This window comes from Dama dama, chromosome 5, assembly GCF_033118175.1.
Source record: "Dama dama isolate Ldn47 chromosome 5, ASM3311817v1, whole genome shotgun sequence".
NCBI lineage: Eukaryota > Metazoa > Chordata > Mammalia > Artiodactyla > Cervidae > Dama > Dama dama.
Genome location: NC_083685.1, coordinates 20,371,058 through 20,383,304, shown reverse-complemented (window position 1 = coordinate 20,383,304; position 12,247 = coordinate 20,371,058). Strand labels below are relative to the sequence as shown.

The 12,247-nt window shown below is 49.5% G+C and overlaps 1 protein-coding gene across 11 annotated transcripts in view; it reads left to right on the top strand.

The window, feature by feature from the left end:
• The window catches only part of PITPNM2 (phosphatidylinositol transfer protein membrane associated 2), a 157,466-nt gene that overhangs the window by 9,433 nt on the left and 135,786 nt on the right, over positions 1-12,247 (top strand). The window contains exon 1 of one of the 11 annotated variants that reach the window (XM_061142035.1): positions 1,257-1,273. The exons of 9 other annotated variants lie outside the window; for them this stretch is intronic. The gene's annotated coding sequence lies outside the window, so the exon portion shown is untranslated. Of the gene's footprint in view, positions 1-1,256; positions 1,274-1,403; positions 1,461-12,247 lie in introns of those variants that run through there. One more of the 11 variants, XM_061142041.1, reaches the window with a different exon arrangement.

Sequence of the window (12,247 nt, the reverse complement as noted above, 5' to 3'; positions counted from 1 at the left end):
TTAGGCTGATAAAAGCACCCATCACATAACCAGACAGGTTGATGCTTCATAATGGACTTTTCTGGATCCTGAGATTCCTGCCCAAGGAGAAGGCAACTCTTCCTTCTCCAGACTATGGGGATCCCCTGGTCAAGCCTAGCTGCTCTGCAGGCTCAGGGACCTGGGCTTATTTGACTTTGAGTCCCCTGTGCCCAGTACAGTGGCCGGGAGGTAACTCAGGGCCAAATGATGACCATTTGGGGAGAGGCAGTGGCTAGAGATCCAGAGGGAAAACGTCCTTTCTCATTCATCCATGTTTTGGGTAGCATCCTCCATGGCCCAGAGAGCTTCTGCCTGTTGTCTTTCACTTGACACCCAGAAGTGCTACTGTGCCCATTTTACAGGTGGGGAAACTGAGGCTGGAAGAGGTCTTGATTTGGTGTCCATTGCTTGCAGCTGTCACGTTTCACACACAGTACAGCTCAAGGAGGGCATGATTTGGGCCAACCATAGAGCAAGTTAACGGCTGGCCAGGATTCTTGTCCCAACCGGGGTCCTCGATTCTTCAAGTTCATGCTATTGCGTTTCCTTACATGACCCACGCCACATTGTTATGTTGTTGTTTATAAATCCATCAGGGGAGTTGCCTGATGGTCCAGTGATTAGGACTCATGGCCTTCCTTGCTGAGACCTGGGGTTCTATCCCTGGTTGGGGAGCTAAGATCCTGGAAAACCTGCCATGTGGACAAATACAACAACAAAAATTCCATGAGTATTTCCTGATGCAGGTCAGTCTGAATAGTGCCCAGAAGTTTTCAGTTTGGGTTTGTGTCAGTTTTTTTGTTTCTTTTCTTTTTACCCAGAGAAGAAAACAGAATTTCCCTTTTCTTGTTCTGTAGCTTTTGCTCTTCAAAGAGGCCCAAAGGCACCATGGATGTAGAGCAGGATTTATCATAGATTCCTGAGATAGGGCAGCGTGCTCTGGGATCACGGCATGGTCATGACTTGGGGGTCCCCCTGGGCTCCCCGTTGTTGAGTCTTGTAGCCACACACCTAGGAAGCTGTGGTCAGAGGCCCTGTGGGTTGTGTGTCTTTGAGGTCCTGGGAAGTGGTGCCTTTCTCTTTCCTGAAGTGAGAGCAGCTTTCCAACCGACTGTATTAGGATGCCCGTGGTGTTGGGGGGCGGGGGGCGGGGCAGGTGCACCTTTAAAGGGCACAGTTCAGAGTGGGCGGGGCCTCGTCCACCAGGGTGGCTGGGCCCTGCTCACTATCCGCTCTGGGTACTCAGCGGCAGGTCAGTTTGTTCTGGGTTTCTCCCCTCTTTCTGCCCCATTCCTGCCCTTTCTCAGGGAGGGGAGGAGGCAGAGGCCAGCTCTTTGTGTCCCCCACCGGCACCGCGATCGCCTGCCTTGCTGTCTCGGGGTTCCTCCAAGCTGGGCGAGCTGAAGGCCCAGTGGCCGCTGGACAGAGAGGAGACGCAGGTGGGTCCCCTGGGATTCTCTAGCTCAGGCCGGGGTCTGATGGGCAAGAGTTAGAGGGTCTGCTTTTCCCTGGGGCCCTCCACACTGTGTAGGCCACTCTAGGACTGCCATCCTCTCCAGGTGGCTCCTAGGGTCCAGGTGTCCCAGCCAGGGATGCTGCTCCCCAGGGCAGGGCCGAGGTATGCCTTTTTTGCTTCCTGGAGCACCTTGCCTGGTTCTGAACTTGGAAGAGGATTTTATTATTAATTAATTCATTTTTATTTGGGGCTGTGCTGGATCTTTGTTGCTGCTCGCTAGCTTCTCATTGCGGTGGCTTCTCTTGTTGTGGAGCTCAGTCTCTAGGTGCTCGGGCTCAGTAGTTGCAGAACCTGGGCTCAGTTGCCATGAGGCCCGTGGGATCTTCCCAGACCAGGGATGGAACCCACGTCCCCTACATTGGCAGGAGGATTCTTAACCCCTGGACCAGCAGAGAAGTCCAAGAAGAGGGTTTAACGAAGCCTCTGATGGGAGGAAACTTGGGGAAGGTGGTCTGGCCCACTTGCTCTCCCAGGAGGCTGCCTTCCAGACTTCTCTTGCTCTCTCCCTAGAATCCAACCTGCTCAGAAGGACATGCCCTCAGGAGGATTCCAAGCCTCTGACTGTGCTCAGGCTGGACGCAGAGGGAAAATGGAGGTTCCAGGGTGTGCAGTGCACGGAAGGGCCAGGAAGGGCCCCTGGACACATGCCCGGCAGAGAATGAGGGCGCTGGGTGAGGGTGTGGATGCAGGAGAGGGGAAGGCAGATGGGTGCAGAAGGAGAGAATGGGGAATTTTCTTTCCTGGCCTTCTTTAAAAATTTGTAGTGGAATTCATGTAACAGAGAACTAACCATTTCTAAATGTGCAATTCAGTGTCACACGCTATGTTCGCAGTGCTGTGTGACCACCACCTCTGTCTCATTCTAAGAGCATTCTCACCCACCCCGAAAGGAGACCCCACTCCCATCAGCAGTCATCCTCCCTTCTCTCTCCTCCCCTGGCTTGTGGCCATCACTCTTCTATTTTCTGCTTCAACAGATTTACCTGTTCTGATTATTTCAAATATTAGGTTGGACCAAAAAAAATCCACTTGGTTTTTTTCCATACGATGTTACGGAAAAATCCAAGCAAACTTTTTGGCCACCCAATGCATGGAATCTTACACTGTGTGACCTTTGGTGTTTGGCTTCTTTCATGTAACATAATGTTTTCAAGGTTTACCCATGCTGTAGCAGGTTTCAGTACTTCATTTTTGTGTGTGTGAGTGGTAAAATACACACAATGTCAAATTTACTGCCATGACCATTTTTCAGCAAACAGTCCCGTGGCATTAAGTACATTCATCCTATTGTGCAACCATCACCCCCTTCCCTGTCCAGAGCTTCTTCCTCTTCCCAAACTGAAACTCTGTCCCCGTTAAACGACAACTTTCTCTTCCCTCCAGCCCTTGGCACCCACCATTCTGCCTTCTGTTTCTGTGAATTTTCTCTGGGTGCCTCGAATAAGTGGAATCATACAGTATTTGTCCTTTTGTGGTCTGGTTTGTTTCACTGAGCATAATGTCCTTCAGATTCACCTGTCTTGTAGCTTGTGTCAGAATTTCCTTCTTCTCTTGGCCAAGTAATATTCCACTCCAGATAGACAGACCACCTTTTGTTTTTCTGTTGATGGACACTTGGGCTGTTTCTGGGCCAGCGAGATGTTGACTTTGGCTTGCCCCTGAATGAGGAACAGTGAAAGACAGCTGGGCTAGGAGGGCCTAGTGGTCTGGGAGGCAAGAGTTGTGCCATTTCCAAGATGAGTGGCCTTTGATGATCACGCCTTTCTGGGCCTTGGTTTCTCTATCCATCTAGCAATGCTCCCTCCCAGGGGAGGACACAGTGAGAGTCTGAATGAGAGGGTAGTTTTGTGGATTGTCAGCTGCCCTGCACATGTGAGCTGCTATATTCCTGGTCAGGGAGAAGGGATAACCCTGGTCTTCACCAGTCATAGGTTATGAAGGTTGGTGGTGCCTGGCCCTCCACCTCGCTGGGGCTCACCTGTGACTTCCACTTGCTGCAAGGTTCTCTTCCTTGCAGAGATTCCAGAACGAACTCCACAAGGAGGTGCATCCTGCCTCTCTGTGGTCTTCTGAGCGCTCGCTGACTCCCAGCTGATAGCAGTCGGGGAGCCAGGAACACATGGTTCCCCGAAGCACTGTCCCCAGGGCCCCTTCCTTGGAGCTCCAGGAAATTGAAGCCAGGAAGATGGCATTGGCAGCCTCCTGGGGTGGCTGAGTCAGAGCAGAATCAGGCTGGAAGTCACCAAGTCGCACTTGCCTTCATTAGGCTAATTAACTTTCGATGTGAATTAGCTCTGTGAGCTGACTTAGGAAATCCATTATGGGGCTGGGCCGGTTCCGTGTGCAGCGGTGCCTAGGAAGCCGCGCCATGCCTTTCCACATCCACCAATTAAGGCTGCTTAATTATTAACTCAGGGCTGCGTGACTAATGAAGAGTTGCATTCATTGTGCGCTATTTAAGAATTTTAAGGCCGTTTAAAATGAGCTGTAATATAGTTAATAATCATACTGGGAATCATTCGTTGTGATCCATGTTATAGATTATTTAGAAGATAAGCCGAGGCTGAGGGTTGATTTGGAGAAGGTCATGTAGATGGAGAGTTGGCGGGGCGGGGTTTCAGTGTGTGCAAAGTGCTGGCTAAGGTGGGGAGTTTCCAGCTGATGCAGAGCTGGCCCCTTGAAAAGCTGCTCTCAGTTGGAATGTCCACTTGCTAGTGGGTTCTCAGGCTGACCCACCAAGAACAGGACCCCCAGGCAGCTGAATAACTGAGCTCTTGAAGTACCTAGTCTATGCCTGGTCCTCAATGGCACCCTGCAGTTTACCCCATTGTGCAGATGAGAAAACTGAGACCCAGAGCAAAAAGCTGGCTACCCCAAGGGCGCATGGCTGATACATTCAAATCCAGGCAACCTGGCTCTGAAAAAAATCCATCAGTGTGTGCGTGCTCAGTCACATCCAACTCTTCTTGACCCCGTGGACTGTAGCCTGCCAGGCTCCTCTGTCCATGGGACTTCCCAGGCAAGAATACTAGAGTGGGTTGCCATTTCCTTCTGCAGGGGATCTTTCAGACCCACGTCTCTTGCATTGACAGGTGGATTCTTCACCGTTGAGCCACCAGGGAAAGTGAAAGTGAAAGTTGCTCAGTAGTGTCTGACTCTTTGCAATCCCGTAGACTCTACAGTCTGTGGAATTCTCCAGGCCAGAATACTGGAGTGGGTAGCTTTCCTTTCTCCAGGGGGTCTTCCCAACCCAGGGATCAAACCCAGGTCTCCCACATTGCAAGCGGATTCTTTACCAGCTGAGCCACAAGGGAAGCCCAAGAATACTGGAGTGAGTAGCTTATCCCTTCTCCAGCAGATTTTGCCGACTCAGGAATCAAACTGGGGTCTCCTGCATTGCAGGCAGATTTTTTTTTTTTTTTTTTAACCAACTGAGCTATCAGGGAAGCCCTGTGAGCCGCCAGGGAAGCCCTTGGCTAAATAGCTGTTTTAGACCATTTACCATACACTGCACCCATTTTTGCAGTGAAGTAGGTTTTTGAGAGCCTGCCTGGGGAGCTAAGCATTTTGAAAATCTTTTTTTTTTTTTTTTAAAGTGGGAAAACTTGCAAACCCTTGGTACTTCTGGAAAAAGAACACTTCTTACTTTCAAGGCTTAAGAGGTGCCTCCCGAGAGCTACCATGAACAGGTTGCTTGTGTGTGTGGGGGGACATTTGTGCATGGAGGCTGGGGCACCTTTTGCTTGCTGGCATGACCCATATGGAGCCCCTCTGTCCGGGAGCCCGTGGGTGACAACCTTTGGGAACTCTTTTGTGGGAGCACAGATGGTCTTTCGTTCCTGGTGTCCGGGGTGTGCTGTCCCCCGTCCTCAGGGCAGAGGGCCCCTCTTCGCTGTTTAGGTGTTGGCCACGGAGCACCACCAAGCCCTCGTGCAGCTGGAGCTGAGCAGACGGGGGTTTCAGAAAGTGGAAGCTTTATTTTTAGCCCCACAGCCTCTGTGATTCTGTCACTATGGAGATGCCGGCTGGGGGCCCACGAGGCTCTGTGCTTTTCCTGCTAGTGAGAGGAAGAAAGGTCCTGTTTCTTTCCTGGAATGTAGCCTGGGCTGCTCGTTGGAGACCTCAGTCACTGGGTGTGTGTGTGAGAGAGAGACAGGCAGACACAGGCAGAGAGATGCTGCTGCTGCTTTGGAAGATTGGCCCGGGCCCCGCATGGAGCTCAGTGTCCACGGCTGTCTTGTGCTTTGGCTGAGCTGCACTAGTGTCCAGAGGCCCCACTTGGACTGGGCTGTGTGTGACCCCACTTCCCTGGGCCTTCATTTCCTCCCCTGAAAACTTGGGTTGCTAATTCCTGCTGTCTATGTGCTTCTCTCGATCTGATGACATAAGAGATTCAGGTAAACTTTGAATCCATGATGTGACTCAAGAGCTGTCAGTGTGTGTGTGTGTGTCCAGTAATCATTCTGATACAAGTTTGCCCTCAGTCGGTCATCTAGAATTCTTTCTACTCCCTCTTAGTCTTTCTACTTTTCCCCATATTTTGGCTTCTCCATTCAAAGGCAGAGAAAGAGGACTTCCCTGGTGGTCCAATGGTGAAGGGTCCGCCAGCCAATGCAGGAGATGGAGGTTCAGTCCCTGGTCCAGGAAGATCCCACTTGCCGAGGGGCAACAAAGCCCATGTGCCACGGCTGCTGAGCCTGTGCTCTAGAGCCTCCATGCAGCAACTACTGAAGCCCTCAAGCTCCAAAACAAGAGGAGCCACTGGAATGAGAAGCCCAAGCACCACAGCTAGAGAGTATCTCCCGCTCGCCACAACTAGAGAAAGCCTGCGTGCAGCCCCAAAGACCCAGAGCAGCCAAGACTTAATTAATTAATTAAAAGAGAAAACTTTTTTGAATGGCAGAGAAAGAGGAGGTGGAAGGGGAACGTATTCTAGTCCTCTCCACACACGATCATAAGCATCTATTAAGGGAGGTTAGCCCCGCCCCCCCTCTTTCTACCACCTCTGTGTCCCCCTGTAGAGTTTCTGAAAATACTCTTCCTTCGGTTGCTCTTACAGATTCACAGCCCCACCTCCTGTAGGAAGTGACACTTGGGGCGTTAGCTCAGTTCCCACAGAGGACATGACTAAGGCTCACAGTGGTTCAAGTCTGTGTCCAGCGTCGCACAGCCACAAGCACTGGTGCTGGAACTAGAACTGAATTCTCTCGACTCTCCAGCCCGCACCCACGCAGCCCTGCAGAGACAGCAGGCTGAAAGTGCGCAGATGCCAGCAGGCCATGTCCAGGGCCCCGGGCACACTTCTCTCTTCCCTTCTTCTGACGTCTCAGGCTTGACTAGTATCCCAAAGTGGAAAATAACAAGTGTTGATGAGGAAGTGGAAAAATGGGAATCCTCGTTCCCTGCTGGTGGGATGTAGAATGGTGCAGCTGCTGTGGAAAGCAGTTTGGTGGTTCTTTAAGAGATTAAACACAGAGTTACTGGGAATTCCCTAGTGATTTGGTGTTTGGATTCCACACTTCCACTGCCAAGAGCTTGGGTTCCATCCCTAGTCGGGGAACTAAGATCCCACGAGTGGAGTGGCCAAAGAGAAAAAAGGAAAGCAGCAACACCAGGTTCAGTTCAGTTCAGTCACTCAGTTGTGTCCGACTCTGCGACCCCATGGACAGCAGCACGCCAGTCTTCCCTGTCCTTTACCAGCTCCCAGAGCTTGCTCAGACTCACGTCCATTGAGTCAGTGATGCCATCCAACCATCTCATCCTCTGTCACCCCCTTCTCCCACCTTCAATCTTTCCCAACATCAGGGTCTTTTCCAGTGAGTCAGTTCTTCACATCAGTTGGCCAAAGTATTGGAGTTTCAGCTTCAGCATCAGTCCTTTCAATGAATATTCAGGACTGATTTCCTTTAAGATGGACTGATTGGATCTCCTTGCAATCTAAGGGACTCTCAAGAGCCTTCTCCAACACCACAGTTCAAAAGCATCAATTCTTCGGTGCTCAGCTTTCTTTATAGTCCAACTCTCACATCCATACATGACTACTGGAAAAACTGCAGCCTTGACTAGACGGACCTTTGTTGGCAAAGTAATGTCTCTGCTTTTTAATATGCTGTCTAGGTTGGTCATAGCTTTTCTTCCAAGGAGCAAGTGACTTTTAATTTCATGGCTGCAGTCACAATCTGCCGTGATTTTGGAGCCCCCCAAAAATAGTCTGTCACTGTTTCCACTGTTTCCCCATCTATTTGCCATGAAGTGATGGGACTGGATGCCACAATCCTAGTTTTCTGAATGTTGAGTTTTAAGCCAACTTTTTCACTCTCCTCTTTGACTTTCATCAAGAGGCTCTTTAGTTTTTCTTCACTTTCTGCCATAAGGGTGGTATGATCTGCCTATCTGAGGTTATTGATATTTCTCCCAGCAATCTTGATTCCAGCTTGTACTTCATCCAGCCCAGCATTTCTCATGATGTACTCTGCATATAAGTTAAACAAGCAGGGTGACAATATACAGCCTTGACCTACTCCTTTCCCAATTTGAAACCAATCTGTTGATCCATGTTCAGTTCTAACTGTTGCTTCTTGACCTGCATACAGATTTCTCAAGAGGCAGGTGAGGTGGTTTGGTATTCCCATCTCTTTGAGAATTTTTCAGTTTGTTGTGATCCACACAGTCAAAGGCTTTGATGTAGTCAATAAAGCAGAAGTAGACATTTTTCTGTAACTTTCTTGCTTTCTTGATGATCCAGCGGATCATTGGCGATCCAGCGGATGTTGACGATTTGATCTCTGGTTCCTCTGTCTGGTTACCAACTGATAAATGGGCTAATAGAATGTGGTTTACCCATACAAAACAATGTTACTAGAATTCTACTCCTGAGTTATTCTACTCCAAAGCATTGAAAGCAGGGAATCAAACAGGTACTTATACACCCATGTTCTTAGCAGCATTATTACAATAGCCAGAAGCTGAAAACAACCCAGTGCATCAGCTGATGAATGGATAAAAGAAATGGGGTGGTATAGCCATACGATGGAATATTATGTGGCCAAAAAAAGGAATGAAGCACTGACACAGTCTACCACATGAATGAACCTTGAAAACATGATGCTAAGAGAAAGAAGCCAGACACAAAAGGACAATATTGTGTGATTCCACTTGTATGAGGTGCCGAGAATAGCAAATTCAGAGGCAAAAAACAGAACAGTGCTTACTCTGAGCTGGGGGTGGGAGTTAGAGGGGACAGAGCTGTTTGAGGTGATGAAAATGGAAATAACCATGATGATTGCACAATGCTGGAAATATTCTCAATGCCACTGAATTGTGCACTTAAAAATGATTAAAATGGAGGACTTCCCTGGCAGTTCAGTGGTTAAGATTTTATGCGTCCGCTGCACGGGTTACATCCCTAGTCAGAGAACTAAGATCCCACATGCCCCATGGCCAAAAGAAAATTAAGATGGTACCCAAACAGAAGTCTCAGGCTTGTGCTAGAACCTCAAGTGGGCCTTGTCATGGATCACATCTTGTCTTTGCTTGTGGGGTACCTGGGCTGGTCCAGACACTAGGAGATGTCAACACCTGTGGCCTAGCCAAGGCCCTGCAGCCAGCAGTGAGTCTGCATCCCAGGCTCTCATACTCCTGCGGGAGGCATCCCTGTCCATTAGTGACCAGGCCTGGTCGCCGTGTGTGAACGACATCTGTCTCTACAAAACGCTTGTGCACCTGACGTTGGGCATGGCCTTTTATGGCTCTCGCCTGCTCTCAGGGAGTGGAAAGATAAATACCTTTTCAAAGAGCAGATGCCAACTGCCTGGGGTCCCCACAGCTGCAAATGAGTGGGAGACAGGCCTGCCAGGGGCAGGTGCTACAGCCCTGGGGGAGCCGGGAAGTGGGTGTGCAAAAGAACATATTCCCCCCACCCCCACCCCCACCCCCGCCCTCAGTGCAGACAGTCTAGATTTGGAGTATGGTTCTGCCATGGACTGCTCTCTTAGATTACTGTGTCCTCACCTGCCTTTTGGCTGAAACTGACTTTTAAAGTGGGCTTTAAAGAATCTGCCTGCCAGTTAGGAGACATGGGTTCGATCCCTGGGTCAGGAAGATCCCCCGGAGAAGGAAATGGTGACTCACAGGCAAGTATTCTTGCCTGGAGAATGCCAAGGACGGGGGAGCCTAGCGGGCTACAGTCTATAGGGTCACAGAGTCGGACACCGCTGAGCGACTGAGCACATGCGTATGACGTTTAGAGGACAATGTGTGCGAAGTGTGTTGAATGGTACCTGGGGCCTCACAGCTTAAGGAGCACTTGGTTTTCTGTGTCTGGCCCAGGGAGGCTGGATGCTCGGTCACAGGCTATGGGTGGCATGGTGGCTGGGAGGACCAGCCTGCTGATGGGGATAATGTGGTTTGAAGGATTCCAACCAAACACCCTTTCTCCCTCCCAGCGTCAGGTTCCATGGGGCAAGCTCTGGGGCTCCTGGGGCTATGTAACCAAGCACCACAAACTGGGTGGCTTAAAACAAGAGGAGTTATTCTTTCTTGGTTCGGGAGACCACACATCCAAATTTAGGATTGCTTCCTCCTGGAGGCTTGAGGGGAGAGTCTTACACATCCCTCGCTCATGGTGGTGGCTGGCCATCCTCAGCTCTCCTTGGCCTATAGATGTATCCCCCCTCCCTGCCATCTCTGGCTCTGTCTTCATGTGGTTATTTCCCCTCTGTGTGCATCTATTTCTGTATCTCTTCTCCTCTTTGTATAAGAACACCAATCAGGGACTTCCCTGGTAGTCCAGGAGTTAAGAATCCACCTGCCAATGCAGGGGGCACAGGTTTGATCCCTGGTCCGGGAAGATCCCACATGCTACTGGGCAACTAAGCCACGTCGTGCGCCAGAGGTGCTGAGCCCTCGTGCCCTAGAGCCTGTGCGCTACAACAGAGAAACAACTGCAATGAGAAGCCTGCATATGGCAACGAAAAGTAGCCCATGCTCACCACAACCAGAGAAAGCCCGCATAGCAATGAAGACCAAGGGCAGCCAGAAAAAAAAAAGATATCAGTCATACTGGATCCAGGCCCCTGCCCCCAACCCAGTTTGACTTCACCTAATTACATCTATGAAGATCATATTTCCACATAAGTTCAAGTTTTGAGGTTCCAAGGAGGACATGAACTTGGGGGACACGCTTCAGTATGGTCTCCGTACTTGCTGAATGAATAGGGGAGTGAATGAGTGACTGGGAAGCCATCCATGTACATTTGCACAGGTGTGTTGATGCAGGAGACCTGGGGCTGCTGCAGGGGTGGCTCCAGGATCTTCCTCTCTTTCCGGCCAGGCTCCTCTGACCGCTGGCCTGAGTCCAGCACACGGGCCGCCTCCTGACTCAGCCCGCTTTCAAGGTGACAACAATAATGTTTATTACAGGGGAAGAGTCACGACACACTGGGTGTTCTCTGCTTCCTTTCTGCCCAAGATCTCCAAGTTGTCTTTGTTTCTTTCCCCTTCCCCTTGGAACCAAGATAAACAGTAGGGATGGCTCGATGATCTTGAACAAATCACTTCCCTTTGATCCTCTGCCTCTAGTGTTTGCAAATGAAGGAGGCTAATCTGGATGCCTCTGAAGGTCTCGTGGTCTATGATTATTTCTGTTTTATTGCTGACAAAATTAGAGGCCAGGAAATCATGCTCGTGGGCTTCATGGGGGGCAAGACTCAAATCCAGATGCCGTCATTTCCAGCCTGTCTCTAAATTCCCTCTGTCACCTCCTACAGGAAGCCCACCATGAGTCACTTGACTCGTGTGGTTCCTTGGGTTCTCACTGTGACTTTTGTGTGATACATGAATTCACAGATGCTCGCGTGCTGTTCAGCTGTGTGTGTGTGTTCTCCATGTTCTGTACCCCCCACTTTCCTCTATATGCAAGAGGTATTTGCTGCCCTAGTCTGGCCCCTGGCACAGGGGTCAGTACATTGGGTCATGGACCAGACTTTAAGTTATAAGCAGATGATTAAAGATGAGGAAATCTACCAAAAGGAGAAAAAAAAGAAGAGGAAGAAAAAGAATTTAAATACTTTCAGTCGATGTCAGAAAAGCATTTGATCAAGTTCAACACCCATTGCTCTTAAAAACATAACAATTAAAGGGTAGGAATAGATTTCAGCATGACAAAGAGCGTCTCTAATCAGTAGCAACTTAATCCTTAAGCGTGAAACACTCTACAGCATTTTCCAAGTTGTGTTTAAGAAATGCGGAATGCTACTGGAGAATGTGTCCAAAAGAGATCTGGGGGCCAAGCATTTAAAAAAAAAAAACGTCGCTCTAAGCGGAATTCCTTTAATGTTAGTTGCAAGACAGGCAAGAACCTCTCTCACTAAAAATCATCATTTCAGAGTGAAGCCAGTGCTATGGGCTCGGAAATGCGGAACAGAACACTGAGAAACAAGGTTGCAAAATTGATGTTTTGAGATGGATACAGTTTAGGGGTTCAAAGTAGGTACAATATTTAGAAGTAATAAGATGGTATGGTGGCCAAGTTAAAAAAAAAAAAAAGACGATGTCTTCCCTAGTGGCCTAATGGTTAAGAATTCTGCCAACGCAGGGGACACCTGTTCAATCCCTGGTCCAGGAATATTCCACATGCTGTGGAGCAGCTAAGCCCGTGTACCATAGCTACTGAAGCCCACGCTTTAGAACCCGTGCTCCATAACAAGAGAA